This window comes from Prionailurus viverrinus, chromosome A2 (genome assembly GCF_022837055.1).
Source record: "Prionailurus viverrinus isolate Anna chromosome A2, UM_Priviv_1.0, whole genome shotgun sequence".
Taxonomy (NCBI): Eukaryota; Metazoa; Chordata; class Mammalia; order Carnivora; family Felidae; genus Prionailurus; species Prionailurus viverrinus.
Window position 1 is genome coordinate 22096463 of NC_062562.1, and position 12745 is coordinate 22109207.

The 12745-nt window shown below is 38.1% G+C and overlaps 1 protein-coding gene across 1 annotated transcript in view; it reads left to right on the forward strand.

Annotated features, from left to right (window-relative positions):
* Positions 1-12745, forward strand: part of CACNA2D3 (calcium voltage-gated channel auxiliary subunit alpha2delta 3) — an 865909-nt gene that overhangs the window by 254479 nt on the left and 598685 nt on the right. The window lies entirely within an intron of this gene.

Sequence of the window (12745 nt, forward strand, 5' to 3'; positions counted from 1 at the left end):
AGGTATGGTTATAGAGAAGCCAACAAGCAGTGATGTTCTACCCCAGGGTAAGCCACCCTCCTAGCCTGAGGAACATGAGTGGGGAGTGGTTTCCAAAACCCAGGAAGAGTAGCTGTATGGACAGGTTATTTGATAGAGGGGTGCGGCCAGTCGTGGTGAGCTAGAAGGGTGGAATTTGGGGGGATAATACCCCAATAACAGTATCTAGCCTTCTGATATCTTGCTGGTACCCACCATTGACTGAATCCAGCTATTGAAGTGGTTGATGTTGTTCTGTCTTCTGAAGCATTTGAGCTAGGTGCATAAGGGTGAAGAATTGGTCTGCAGGGGAAAGAGAAACTATCAACCCCCACCACTTGGTAGTCATTTTCAGGCATAATACCAACATATGAAGCAAATAGAGCCAGGACGGTAGCCAAACAAAAGAGATTCCAGGGAGAGGTGGAGAACTGCTGGGGACGATCAGTAACAGTAGGATAGAGGTGGAGAGGCCAGCCCAGCTCTTTGGGCTAAGTTGCAGGAGAAGGGGCAGAGGAGTCAGCTGAATGGGGCAAGAAGCACCTTGTTTCCTACAGTCACACCTCCATGGCAGCCGTAGGAAGGTCCAGAGGCTATTTACTGGCCACATTTATCTTCAGCGTGCCTCCTCTTCACGCAGTTTGGAGTTCCTAGAGTGGGCCAGAGGGACTGAATGGAAGCATCAGGAAGCAACTTTGCAACTGTAAGGATTGTAAGGACCTCTTGAATGTGTTGTCAAGAGAACCTGTCTCCTTCTCCTGGGGAATATTCTGGCTGTAAATTACAGAAGCTCATATCAACTCAAAAGAGATTACCGTGTTGAATAAGAGTCCCTGAATCCACTCTAATAAGATGTCAATAAACAAGAAGATATAAATAGATAGGTAGATACATAAATAAATGATAAGGGAAAGCTTTTACAGTAGAATACCAACTAATAAATATAGAAGAAATAGTGGAGATAGAAGATTATAGTAATAATTCAGGCAGGAATCTTTAATGGATGCTAAACCTAGTAAGAAAGAGTTTGATGAAGAACAGAATATTGACAATTTCAAAGTATCTGCCTACAAATTACTTACTAATTACAAAGGGGGATATAGCAACTTTACATGGAGAAACCTGGCAGACACTTCCTTAAACAGGTAATCAAAATTAATATCACTGATGACAAGACAAAGGGACATCAAGTGCCTCCAGATGTGTGTTGAGCCTTAGGACAGCATCCCTATGTAGAATTCTTGCCCAGAATGTGTAACCTGAATCTAATTATAGTAAAACATAAGACAAATCTAGATTGGGGAATATTCTACAAAGCAACTGGCTAGACTATTCAAAAATTCCAAGGTCAAGAAAGACAAAGAGGGGCGCCTGGGTGGCTCAGTAGTTTTAAGTGTCTGACTCTTGATTTTGGCTCGGGTCATGATCTCATGGTTCATGGGTTCGAGCCCTGCATTGGGCTCTGCACTGATGGTGTGGAGACTGCTTGGGATTCTCTCTCTCCCTCTTGCTCTGCCCCACCCCTGCTCGCTCTCTCTCTTGCTCTCTCTCTCTCTCTCAAAATAAATAAACATGAGAAAAAAAAAAGACAAACGTTGAGGACTTGTTCCAGACTAAAGGACACGAAAGACACATGACAATGAAATGCAATGCTTGATCCTAAATTAGATTCAGAACCCAGAAGCAAAGATTTGAAAATGGACCCTGCGTTAGATGATAATAATGTATCAATTTTCTGTTGAATTTTCTGATTTCTGTGTATTGTGCTTATGTAAGAGAATGTCCTTTTCTTGAGTTTTTCTGGAGCAAACATTTGCACCCACTGGTCCAAGAAATGAGTTTGTAGGAGAGTGAAAAAGATTATTGGAAGTCAGGACTAGTTTGGAAAATCTGGTGTTGATGGCTCATACAGTCAATTTTCTTCTGAGATCAGTTGTCCACAAAACACGAGTGGGCAAGAGAGGGAATAATTTAATGACTTGAGAGGGTTATTTATCCTTCAGCAGAGAACAAATGTTGTGTGGTTTAGGTCAACTAACCTAGAGACACTCTTTTTTGTCCCTTGAAAGCTAGTGTTCCCTTCAAGAGTGCTCTGACTTCCTATTAGGAAGCTTTATAGTGGAATTCTGGTGTAGCAAACAGATTCCCTTGTCAAATGTGGTGCTGTAAGGATAAATGCAGCATTGGCATCTCTTTTCAAAAAAAAAGAAAAAAAAGAGCGACCGTGAAAAGAGCCTTTGGAGTGTTATAGTTTTTGTTCTCTTGGGAACAAAGAAAGGGAGCGCAGTTTTTCCTCTCTTGGTCATATGTTTTGTATAAGGTACAACAGAAATATTAGGGGCTACATTTGTGGTCTGAACTAGAGTAGAGGTTAAAAAAAATCTGTCAGTATTACAGAGTATCATTTACTACCTGGACCTCAGACCTTGGTGAAATCTTCTCTGGCTCAGAGTAAACCATGTGTGCTTTTGCGAGAACCTATAAGAGAGAGGCCTTTGAGAAAATGGATGTGCATGGAAGAATGTGTGTCTTCTGAGATGAAGGTTTTGAAGCCGGGAAGCTTCAGTGCTACTAAGTGCAGGTCTTAACAGCTTGGATGTCAGCCTTGTTGCTATCACCGAGGTAGCAGGTCCGTGTACGGGCTCTGGGTTTATAGCTACGACAGTCCATTAGAGCTGATCAATTGTTAATCTGGGTTCCACTGACCTCTTGGCAACCCCTGCCAGTGGATTGTTTTTATCAAAAAAATTTCAGACTACCATCTGCTCACAGTGAGATAATGCTAAGGACGTCCCTGTGCTATTAGCTCAGGAAGAGCAGAGGGAGCTGGGGGGGTCTGTTTTCCTCCAGAAAAAATAAAAGTGCTTTTGTGAAATTTCCTCAACTTTGTAGCTTCAAGTTGTAGCTCCCTCCTCTTTGTTCCCTACATAGAAAAGAAGTGATAAGGTCTGCCTCTTATTTCAGGTTAAATTGGAGCCTTTGCCTCGTTGCACCATTCAGGAGCTTTGGAAGTGAAGAGTTTGTTTTCCATTGGTAGAATCATCAAAAATTACCACAAGAAAGTCATGTGTCTTTTATTGTCAGGATTTTATTTTTCATTTAAATTTTGTCTTACAGTTTCTCTAGAGGTTTAACATTTTTCTCATGGGCTTATGGCCTTCACATCATCAGTGTCCTTTGTAAGGTCCGTAAACATAGAATTAACCGTTCTTGACAAAAACTGTACTGGGGCAACAGGTAAAATACAACGTTGGAAGGGTAGCATGTGTGAACAGCCCACAATGCAGTGCCCTCCATGGAAACCAGACCTGCCTGGTCGTCTTAAGTGGCTGGAAAACTTGACTGTTGACACTGGGGTCAGTTCAGCCCTCTGGCTTGTCCCTCTCTATGGGAGGCCTGTGGGTTCTAGATGGGTCTTATCTTGGTTTTGTCCTTTATTCTCTGGTATCTCTCCCTTTGGGCAACTTATAATTGATATGAACAGAGGCTGTGTTAAAATGGCATCTTTGCTTTTTTATTTTGTGCTTTGAATTAACATAGGTTTTTTTTTTAAACTATAAAGCTTATATGAGGTTGATAATGTGAAAAGTTGAAGAAAAGAACCTGTGTCTTAATTATCACATGTGATTATTGTAGCGTTTTATTTTGATGCCAAACCCAACTGGAGTTGGGGAGAGAGTGGTGGGAGCAGACCATAGGCCGGGTTATCCTAGCTACTAATGAATTTCCAGAAAACTAGGTCTACATATATAGTAGAATTTGGAGAGAATGCTTCTCCCCAACCTTGCTTACTCTTTCTTTTTGGGTTTTTCCATTGGCAGCGAAGAAGATGGAAAAAAAAAGTCCTTTTGACAGTTTACTAAAAACCTGCTTATCTTTGAACCGCAAACATATTTTCTTTGAAAGCTGTCTCCAATAAGTGCCAATTGCACAGAGCTGGTGCACAGCAGAAAAAAAAAATGTGGTTTTGAATTGTGTATCCTGCAGAAGCCTTTTCCATTGCAAAGTTTTCTATAATAATTTTTCTTTGTTATTTTGTAAGTAATAGGAAAATAAAAAGCCTGGTGATATGCAGAAGGATAACAAAAGTGTAAGTGGGAAGGAACTGGGGAACGGAGTGTCTTGAACGTCCCTCCTTGTCATCCTCAAGCCTCAGACACCTACCTTGCAAACACCGTGGACTGACTTCAATGTTGGGGTGAGGGATTTGGAGTGGGAAGGATGCAAAGACCATGAGGGGAAATCTCCCAGCGGTTGGGCTGGTGGGACGCCAGCCTCCATACTTGTGGGGCCGCTTCCCACAGCCACCTCCTGGCCACCCCTGGTGCAGCATGAGGTCCCTGCTGAGGGAGACCCAGGTGAAGGACGTGGGCCCGTTTGGGAGCCCCAACATCCTCTGCTGTAGGCCACCTGTGTCACCATTCACTGGGAGGAGGAAGCCATTCCTGGAAAGGATTAGGAAGGGCAGTGGAGCAGCAGGGCAGACCTATCCTTTTCCCTGACAGTCTTTCCCTGCTGGCCAGTGAGGCATTGCCCTGGGGAAACCCGCACGTTGTGGACGCAAGCCAAGGACGGCTTTAGTAGAAGTTCTTCCCGAGCGGAGGAAATCAGAGTCCTCACGGGCTTTTACAGTTATTCCTGACAAGCCCCAGTCTATCCTCATCCTTTTTGCCTGAGCAAGGGGTTGGCTCCTTGCAGAGGGAGGAGGTGGAGCACAGAAGCCCAGGCCCCGGAATTAGACAATGGTGCTTTTCATAGAGGTAGCGAATTGACTTTCTGTGCATAAGCAAGAAGGAGAGGGGTCACATCTATAGGAAAATAAATGAAAACAGAAGGAGATTTTCACACTTCCTATTAAAATAAGTGTTCCCCCCACCTCCACCACTTTTTTCTGATCTAACTTCTGAGAACATGCCTATTGTTTTTTTTTCTTTCTTTTTATCAGCTTGGCAGGGGGTCACAGTTAGTCTGCATTTTAAGTTATTACATTGGGATGTTTCTTAGGGGCCACATGTCATTTATGCACAAGACTGATGTGTAAATAGTTTCCCAAGAATCCTTAAATGTGAACATTCTAACATCAAAGTCACTCTGTGTACACAATTGTATTTGTTCATTTGGTTAGAACGTTATGACTTTACATAAGGTCAGGGCATGATTGAGCTTTGTGTTAATCAGTTGTCTGGTAGTCACATGTTATGCACAGGACCCCGCCTGTTGGTCATGTGGAAGTGGAAGAAGGGGTGGCAGGTGGAGCCTCAGCTTGACCCAACACAGAGAGCCTTGGCTTAGAGATCTTGAAATGTAGGTTCTAGTAGTTCTTGTCTACCCAGACCATTTACATGCTCAAAGATCTGCTACTGTGGTCTCTTTGCTCGTCCATGAAATGATGTACTTGTAAGGTCTAGATGATTTCTAAGATTTCATCCATCTCTCGTGGGCTGTGATAATTCAACAAGTAATTGTCCACAAGCTCCTCTGTGTCAGGCACTGTGCTATGCATATGGCCACGAGTGCTAAGCCGATGCTGTCCCTGTTCTCACATAGCTCACCATCTAACAGCAGTGACTGATATTAAAACTGTGGTGACATAAATAATTATTACATTTGAATCTGATAAATGACATGAAAGAGAAGTACAGGGCATTATCGCAGTGCACAGCTAGCAGACCTCCCCTAATCTGTGCAGCTAGTTCAAGGGACGTTGGAGCAAAGACTCATCCGAGAGTGGGTCTTGATTGAGTGGAGATTCAAGGTTTGCCTCCATCACAGCTAGAAGAAATGTCTCCAGACACAGAGAACCCATAATATTTTTATTTTCCATAAGTGCAAAATTAAAATTATTTGATCTGTTTTCCATATAATAATTTTTCTCACTTCTGAACTCTGATGATACTTTATTTTTGCCTCTTTTTTGATGCTTACCATTTACTGTTCTGTTAATTTTATTCACGTATGTCTATTTTTTGCTTAATTTAACATTTAGGACTGAGTACAGGACTGGGTACATGTTGGACCCTGTTCTAGGTTGCGGGACTTCCACAAACTGAGATGTGACCCTTATAACCCAGGAAAATTCTAATCTATCTTTTTAAATGTATGCATGTGTATGTATGCATAGTGTGTGTGTGTGTGTGTGTGTGTGTGTGTGTGTGTGTGTGTGTGTATGGTTGCTATAAGGATTACAGTGAGCATCCTTAAGTGTACAGTGTATCTAGACTTAATTTAGTGTATGAAGTACCACTTCACCTGGAAAAAGAACTTTTCACCAGTGTAATTCTACTTAACTACCATTCTTTATGGTATTATCATGTATTGTACTTCTATGTGTTATAAATACCATAATAAATGTTATTTTTATTTTGCTTTATTTTTGGTTTAATCAGCTATTTCCAAAAAAAAATTAAATAAGAAGAAAGATAGCAATATATTTACCCACACATTTTCCATTTCTGGCACTCTTCATTCCTTCCAATGGATTTCAGTTTCCATCTGTTATCATCTTCAGGCTGAAGAACCTCTTTTAGCTTTTTTTAATTAAAAAAAAATTCTTTTTTTGCATTGCAGGTCTGGGAGCCACAACTTCTCTCAGCTTTTGTTCATCTAAAAATATCTTTATTTCACCTTCAGTTTTGAAGGGTAATTTTGCTGGTTATAGAATTTTTATTTACATTTTTTTTAGCACTTTGAAGATATAATCCCATTTTATTCTGATCTTTAATGTTTTAATGATATGTCAGCCATCATTTTTATCTTTATTTTTATCTTTTTTTATCTATTTTTATCTTTATTCCTCTGTACAGTAAGTCATTTTTCTTTGCTACTTTCATGACTTTTCTCCTTATCTTTGATTTTCAGTATACCGTATAGTATGATAAGTTAATGATGTTTCTAGATGTGATTTTCTTTGTATTTATTCTCCTTGGAGTTTCCTGAGACTGTTGAATATTGTCACCATGTTTGAAAAATTTTTAACAATGTTTTCTTCAAAATTTTACTTACCCCATTCTCTTTACATTTCCTCCTAGAACTTAAGTCACATCTATGTTGGATTGCTTAATATTGTCCACAGGTCATGATAGCTCTTTTTATCATTTGTTTCCAACCCATGTTCTATTAATTAGTCTCCAGGTTCACTAACCCTTTCTTCTGTATTCTCTAATCTGCTGTCAAACTCTTTCATTGATTTTATATGTTGTATGTTTAGTTCAAGAATTATCTTTTTTTTAATTTTTAAGTTTATTTTGAGAGAGAAAGAGAGAGCATACAAGTGGAGGATGAACAGAGAGAGAGGGAGAGAGAATCCCAAGCAGCTCCACACTGTCAGTGCTAAAATCAAGAGTTGGATGCTTAACCAACTGGGCCACCCAGGTGCCCCAGTTTGAGGATTTTCACGAAATCTTTTTTATAATTTCTCTTTCCTGCTGAAATTCCTAATCTATGCATTGATTATAGTCATGTTGTTGTTTTTTTTTTTTTTTTTTTTTTTAAATTTTTTTTTTTTTTTTTCAACGTTTATTTATTTTTGGGACAGAGAGAGACAGAGCATGAACGGGGGTGGGGCAGAGAGAGAGGGAGACACAGAATCGGAAACAGGCTCCAGGCTCTGAGCCATCAGCCCAGAGCCTGACGCGGGGCTCGAACTCACGGACTGCGAGATCGTGACCTGGCTGAAGTCGGACGCTTAACCGACTGCGCCACCCAGGCGCCCCAGTCATGTTGTTTTATTTAAGTCCTTAAACATACCTAAGAGCTGTTTTAAATTTCTTCTTTGGTAATTCCAGCACCTGAGTCATTTCTGTTGACTCCTTTTTTCTTTTGAAGTGAGAGTTTTTTTCCCTCCTTATTCATGTGTCTCGTGATTTTTCATTGTATGCTGGACATCATAATTATATCTTTGATTTTTATAAATTTTCTCATCATAACTTAATTCGATCCATGTGGTAGGTGTTCTAAAATAGCAAATTTATTGAATTTGATTAAATTAGTAGGAAACACTTATTGAAGAGATGAAGAGACAAAATTATATATCATTATATAGCAGGAAAGCCTCCAGTGATTTGATATTCTGTATTCTAACATCACCTAAACAGTGAGTACAACGACTTCTTTGTTCCAAAAGTACCACACAAGATCATTTTCTAGCTGAAAGAATAAGTGCATTTTTGTTGATAAAATTAAACTGTAAATTTTGTTTCTCAAAACCTTATCATTCTTATAGCTTAATTATATTAGTACAATTATGTGTTCTAAATCCAAATAAAGGTGTTAATATTAATAAATTTAAAGACAAAAAAATGCAACTCAATAGCAAAAATAATTGGTTTTGTTTGACCAGTCATCTTACTTTATAGATCAGAGGGGGAAAATTGCATTATTTGCTCCTTTCAAAGTTATTTTTTATTTGCATGTACATTTCCATATTAGTGACCTTCTTTTTTCTTTGCTACTTATGTGTTTAGAAACTCTGGGTCTTTAATTTCATTAACAATCTAGTAAAATGCCTGTGTGTTTTCCTCATTGTCCTAGTTTTCCTTGTTACAACATTCTTTTTTTTCTATCATGACCATCTATATCTCAAATTGTAGGTAATAATGGTTATAGAAATGTGAATTATTGCTTTTGAGAGCACTTTCTTTCATACCGAAGTCATTGGTTCTTTTGTGATTCTTTCAACTTTTGGATTTTCTCAACTGGCATTTCTCAAAGCTGGGAATATTTACTTAAGATAAATATTTGTTTAAGACACATTTGTTTTAAATAATATATTTTAAACACATGAAACACCACCAGTTTAAACTTTATTGACCATTCCAATTTACAAATACTTTTAAAATTTAGTTAATTATTTTCACATGCACAATCTGATTGTGGTGTTTCAGACATCAGCCAGTTTGGCTAAAGGGGACATTTTGGGACACTAGGGCCACCTTGGTATATCCACAATAATGTTAGGTAGACACTTGGTGGTTCTGTTAATCATAATATTCAGAGTCCCACAGAACATTTACAGAAACCTTAGTGTCTTTCATTAAGATAGCTAACTGCAAAGGTCATTGGCAGAACCCAGAAATTATTTTGGATCTTTCTCCAGAAAATTCTTTGGCAGCAGTGGCAGTGTCCTTAGGTTGCTGATTTTTCACCAAGGATCTTTGTGGTCTAGGCATTTGGCAACTGCTATCGATTTTTTAAAGTAAAACTTGAACTTGGTGGCAATCCAGAAAGTAGGCAACTCAACAGAAAATTTCTAATCTCACTTAAGCCTGTTGATTAAGCACCTAATATATACATAGGTGAATTCATTCTCACCTTTTATACTTCCAGGTTAGTTTGTGATGTGGTTTTCATAATGCATACAACATGGATGGATTTCCCTTATGTATATGTTTCTAACAATATCAGTAAAGTTATGTTTAATGGTTTCTATTAAATCCTTATATCTTATTAAGAGATTTTTTTTTCATTTCATAAGTTTCTGGGTCAGAATTTACCAGAATTTATCAAAGGATATGGTAATCCAAATTCTTCAAATTGAAATTTCTTACGTGACTGACAACTTTAGGACATTTCTCCTTGCTGGTTAATAAACATGAGTAGAATATATTAACTATGATAAGAATAATAGACACAAGTATGTGTTAAGTGCAGGCACTGGCTTAAGTGCTTAACAGGCATTATTTCATTTATTTTCCTTTCCATGATTCTGTGAGTTAGATACTGTTATGATCTCTGTTTAATATATGGAGAACCAAGATTGAGAGATGACGTGATGTGTCCATGGTTTTACAACAGTGAGTGAGTGAGCCAGAATTCATACCCAAGTCTGATGGCCCAAAAGACCAGTAAGTTATGTGGGGTTATGGAGCCACAGGTTTTAATATTGACCTTAATTTTCACTGGACAAAATCTTGTAAGGCAACAAATTTAAGATGAAAGTTATCATGGGTTATTGAAAAGGTCTGTCAAATTCTTCAAAAAGAAATACTTTAGAGTGGTGAATTCTGACCCAGAAACTTATGAAATGAAAAAAAATCTCTTAATAAGATATAAGGATTTAATAAAAATGATCAAACATAACTTTACTGATATTGTTAGAAACATAAACATAAGGGAAATCATTCCTCACCTGGAAATTAGATCTATCCTCTACACAGTAACCACTGTGACCTTTTAAGATGTAAATAGGGTCAATACATATTTGTTTATTACGCTTACACTGTTCTCATACTTAGAATACAAAATGAGCTCTCCATGTACCTACAGAGTACTACACACTCTACTCGAGATGTGCATTAACAGGCACCTCCAACTGTGTCTTTGTGCCTTCTCTGCCCCTGACTCGTTTTCTTCTTTTGCTTGAGCACAGCAGTAGGGTTTGCTTGTTTGTTTTCTGTCTCCTCCAGAAAAACATGAGCTCCATGAGGGCAGGCACCTGACTTGTGGTTGATGTCCACAAGTACTGATTAGAATTAATTGAAATTTCTAATGGTAATATAATTACTAAAATCCACAGCTGACTGGTGATCACTAGGCTTGTGCATTCTTAGTAATTCTTGAAGCTGTCATCTGTTTATTTTCATTGGAAAGAAATTTGGTCCTTTCTTCAAATAAATACTAATGGCATGACCAGAAGTGATTTAATTATTGCTGTAATATTCAAAGATGTTTTCATATATTAATGGCAGCCATTTATTGAAAGAGTTGGCTTTTGATATCACTTGTAATAAATTCATGAATTTGCTAATTTTCCTCATGCAAATAATAGTTTTCTGCCATTCAATATATGGTTACAAATATATGAATATGCTAATTAAGTATAAACTAGACAATTATATTTATTGAATATTGTATTAAATGAATACTTACCAAGTTATTTTATTAAACAGGTATGTACTTGTAGAAAAACATGTTTAAAATTGGAAAGGAGAAAATTTAGAAGGGAAACATGCTCTTAAAACTTGGGTTTCCTCTTTGAAAAGGAAATCATCTGAATCTTTGTGTCTACCAGAAAGTGAACTTCTAACATCATCATCTCCTTGGAATACCTGTAATAGCTGTAACAGTCAGCCAGCCCCTCATGAAAAATCCTAGATCTCATTGCACTTGTCCATAGCAAAATAAAATAGCAACGAAATAAATAAATAAAATTGAAAACAAAACAACCTTTCTCATGTTGGGGTAGTCATTAATGGTGGGAAAAAATATTCTTCCTTTAAGTATTTCATTAGGTAGCCAGCAGCCTGGAAGTTTTGCTCATCAGCTGTGTGACCTTGGGAAAGTCATGTGTCCTGCCAGACCTCATGTTACTCCATGTCACTGGGGACAGGGGTGTTGCTGGCTTGATTTTCCTTCCTGATCTAGAACTACCTAGGTCAATAAGGTTGTGACATTTCACATGAGAAGGATAGCAATCATTTGTCCTTAGGTTGCATGCTCATTCTTTTAGGGAATCCAGCAACTTCTAAGCATAACCATTGTTGTAAGGGAAACATCTCTGAGAATAAAATTCTTTTTCTTGTTTTCCCTCCTTCTAAATAGATACAAACTTTGTACTTTAAACTTGAAAAAGGGAGAAATTTCAAGAAAAGATAGCTTGATTGGATTATTTCCAGATGCCCCCATAAATAATTTAATTATGTTAGATTTAAAGAGGTTCTTATGAGTAATATCCTTTGTGTGTGTGTGTGTGTGTGTGTGTGTGTATGTATATGTAGGAGCATGTGTGTGCACGTGTATGTGTGTATGCATGTATGTATGCATGTGCTATTGCATGTATGTATGTGGTATGCGTGTGCATTTATGTGTGTGTATTTGTATATATGTTTATATACTGGGTATGCATGTGTGTATGTATATGTGCACATGTGCATGTATGCATGTGTATGTGTGTGTGTGGGGGTGTGATTTTAGGAACCTAACTGTGGAACTGAAATGACTTGCTTCACTCCACCTTAGTTTTCTGTTGAGTTAAAGAAATTCAGAACCAAATCAAACCTTTGCTCTGACATATTTGGAAGTGATTATGTTGTGCATATGAATGTGTTCATAATTTATACTTCTTCTTAAAAGGTTTCAGGTGGCTGAGAACATACAACCACCACGAAGATAACTTTTTTCTAGGTTTTAGAAGCTTTTGTCATCATTCTACATCATGAGATTGGCTGACATGTAGTGGTAGTTCTGATTCAAGGAAGCAAGAATGGAGAGGAGGAGAAGGATTTACATTTTCATAGTAATATTCTCTGAAACTCAGGTCAAGAGCACAATGAGCCACAACCTACTTTCATCTGGTCAAAATGCTTTTTTGATTATGAGGAAATAAAAGAAGATTCATATTATCTGACGATTTAAGAATCTGGATGAGCTGTCCAGAGAATGTCTTCTAAAGGCTGAAAGACACTGGTTTGAGTCTTGGCTTTTTTCCCTTACTAGTGATGAGACCAAGGGCAAATTCCTTAGCCTGTTGGACTCTTAGTTTCTTCTTCTGCATAATTCGGTTGGTGATACTCTCCTTAAGGGCATCAAACTTCCATAGGGGTTTAGACCACATGAGGTATTTATTTAGCACACTGTCTAGTACAGAAGATGATTCCAGTTTGGGGTAACCGTTAGCATCATTGTGATTATTATTTTGACCAATACTCTTGAAATGCAGAGAAATTAATCCCACTTGTAATTGCATATGTAGTCTCTGCCTCCTTTGAGGACCATGAGCTCTGTGAGGCAG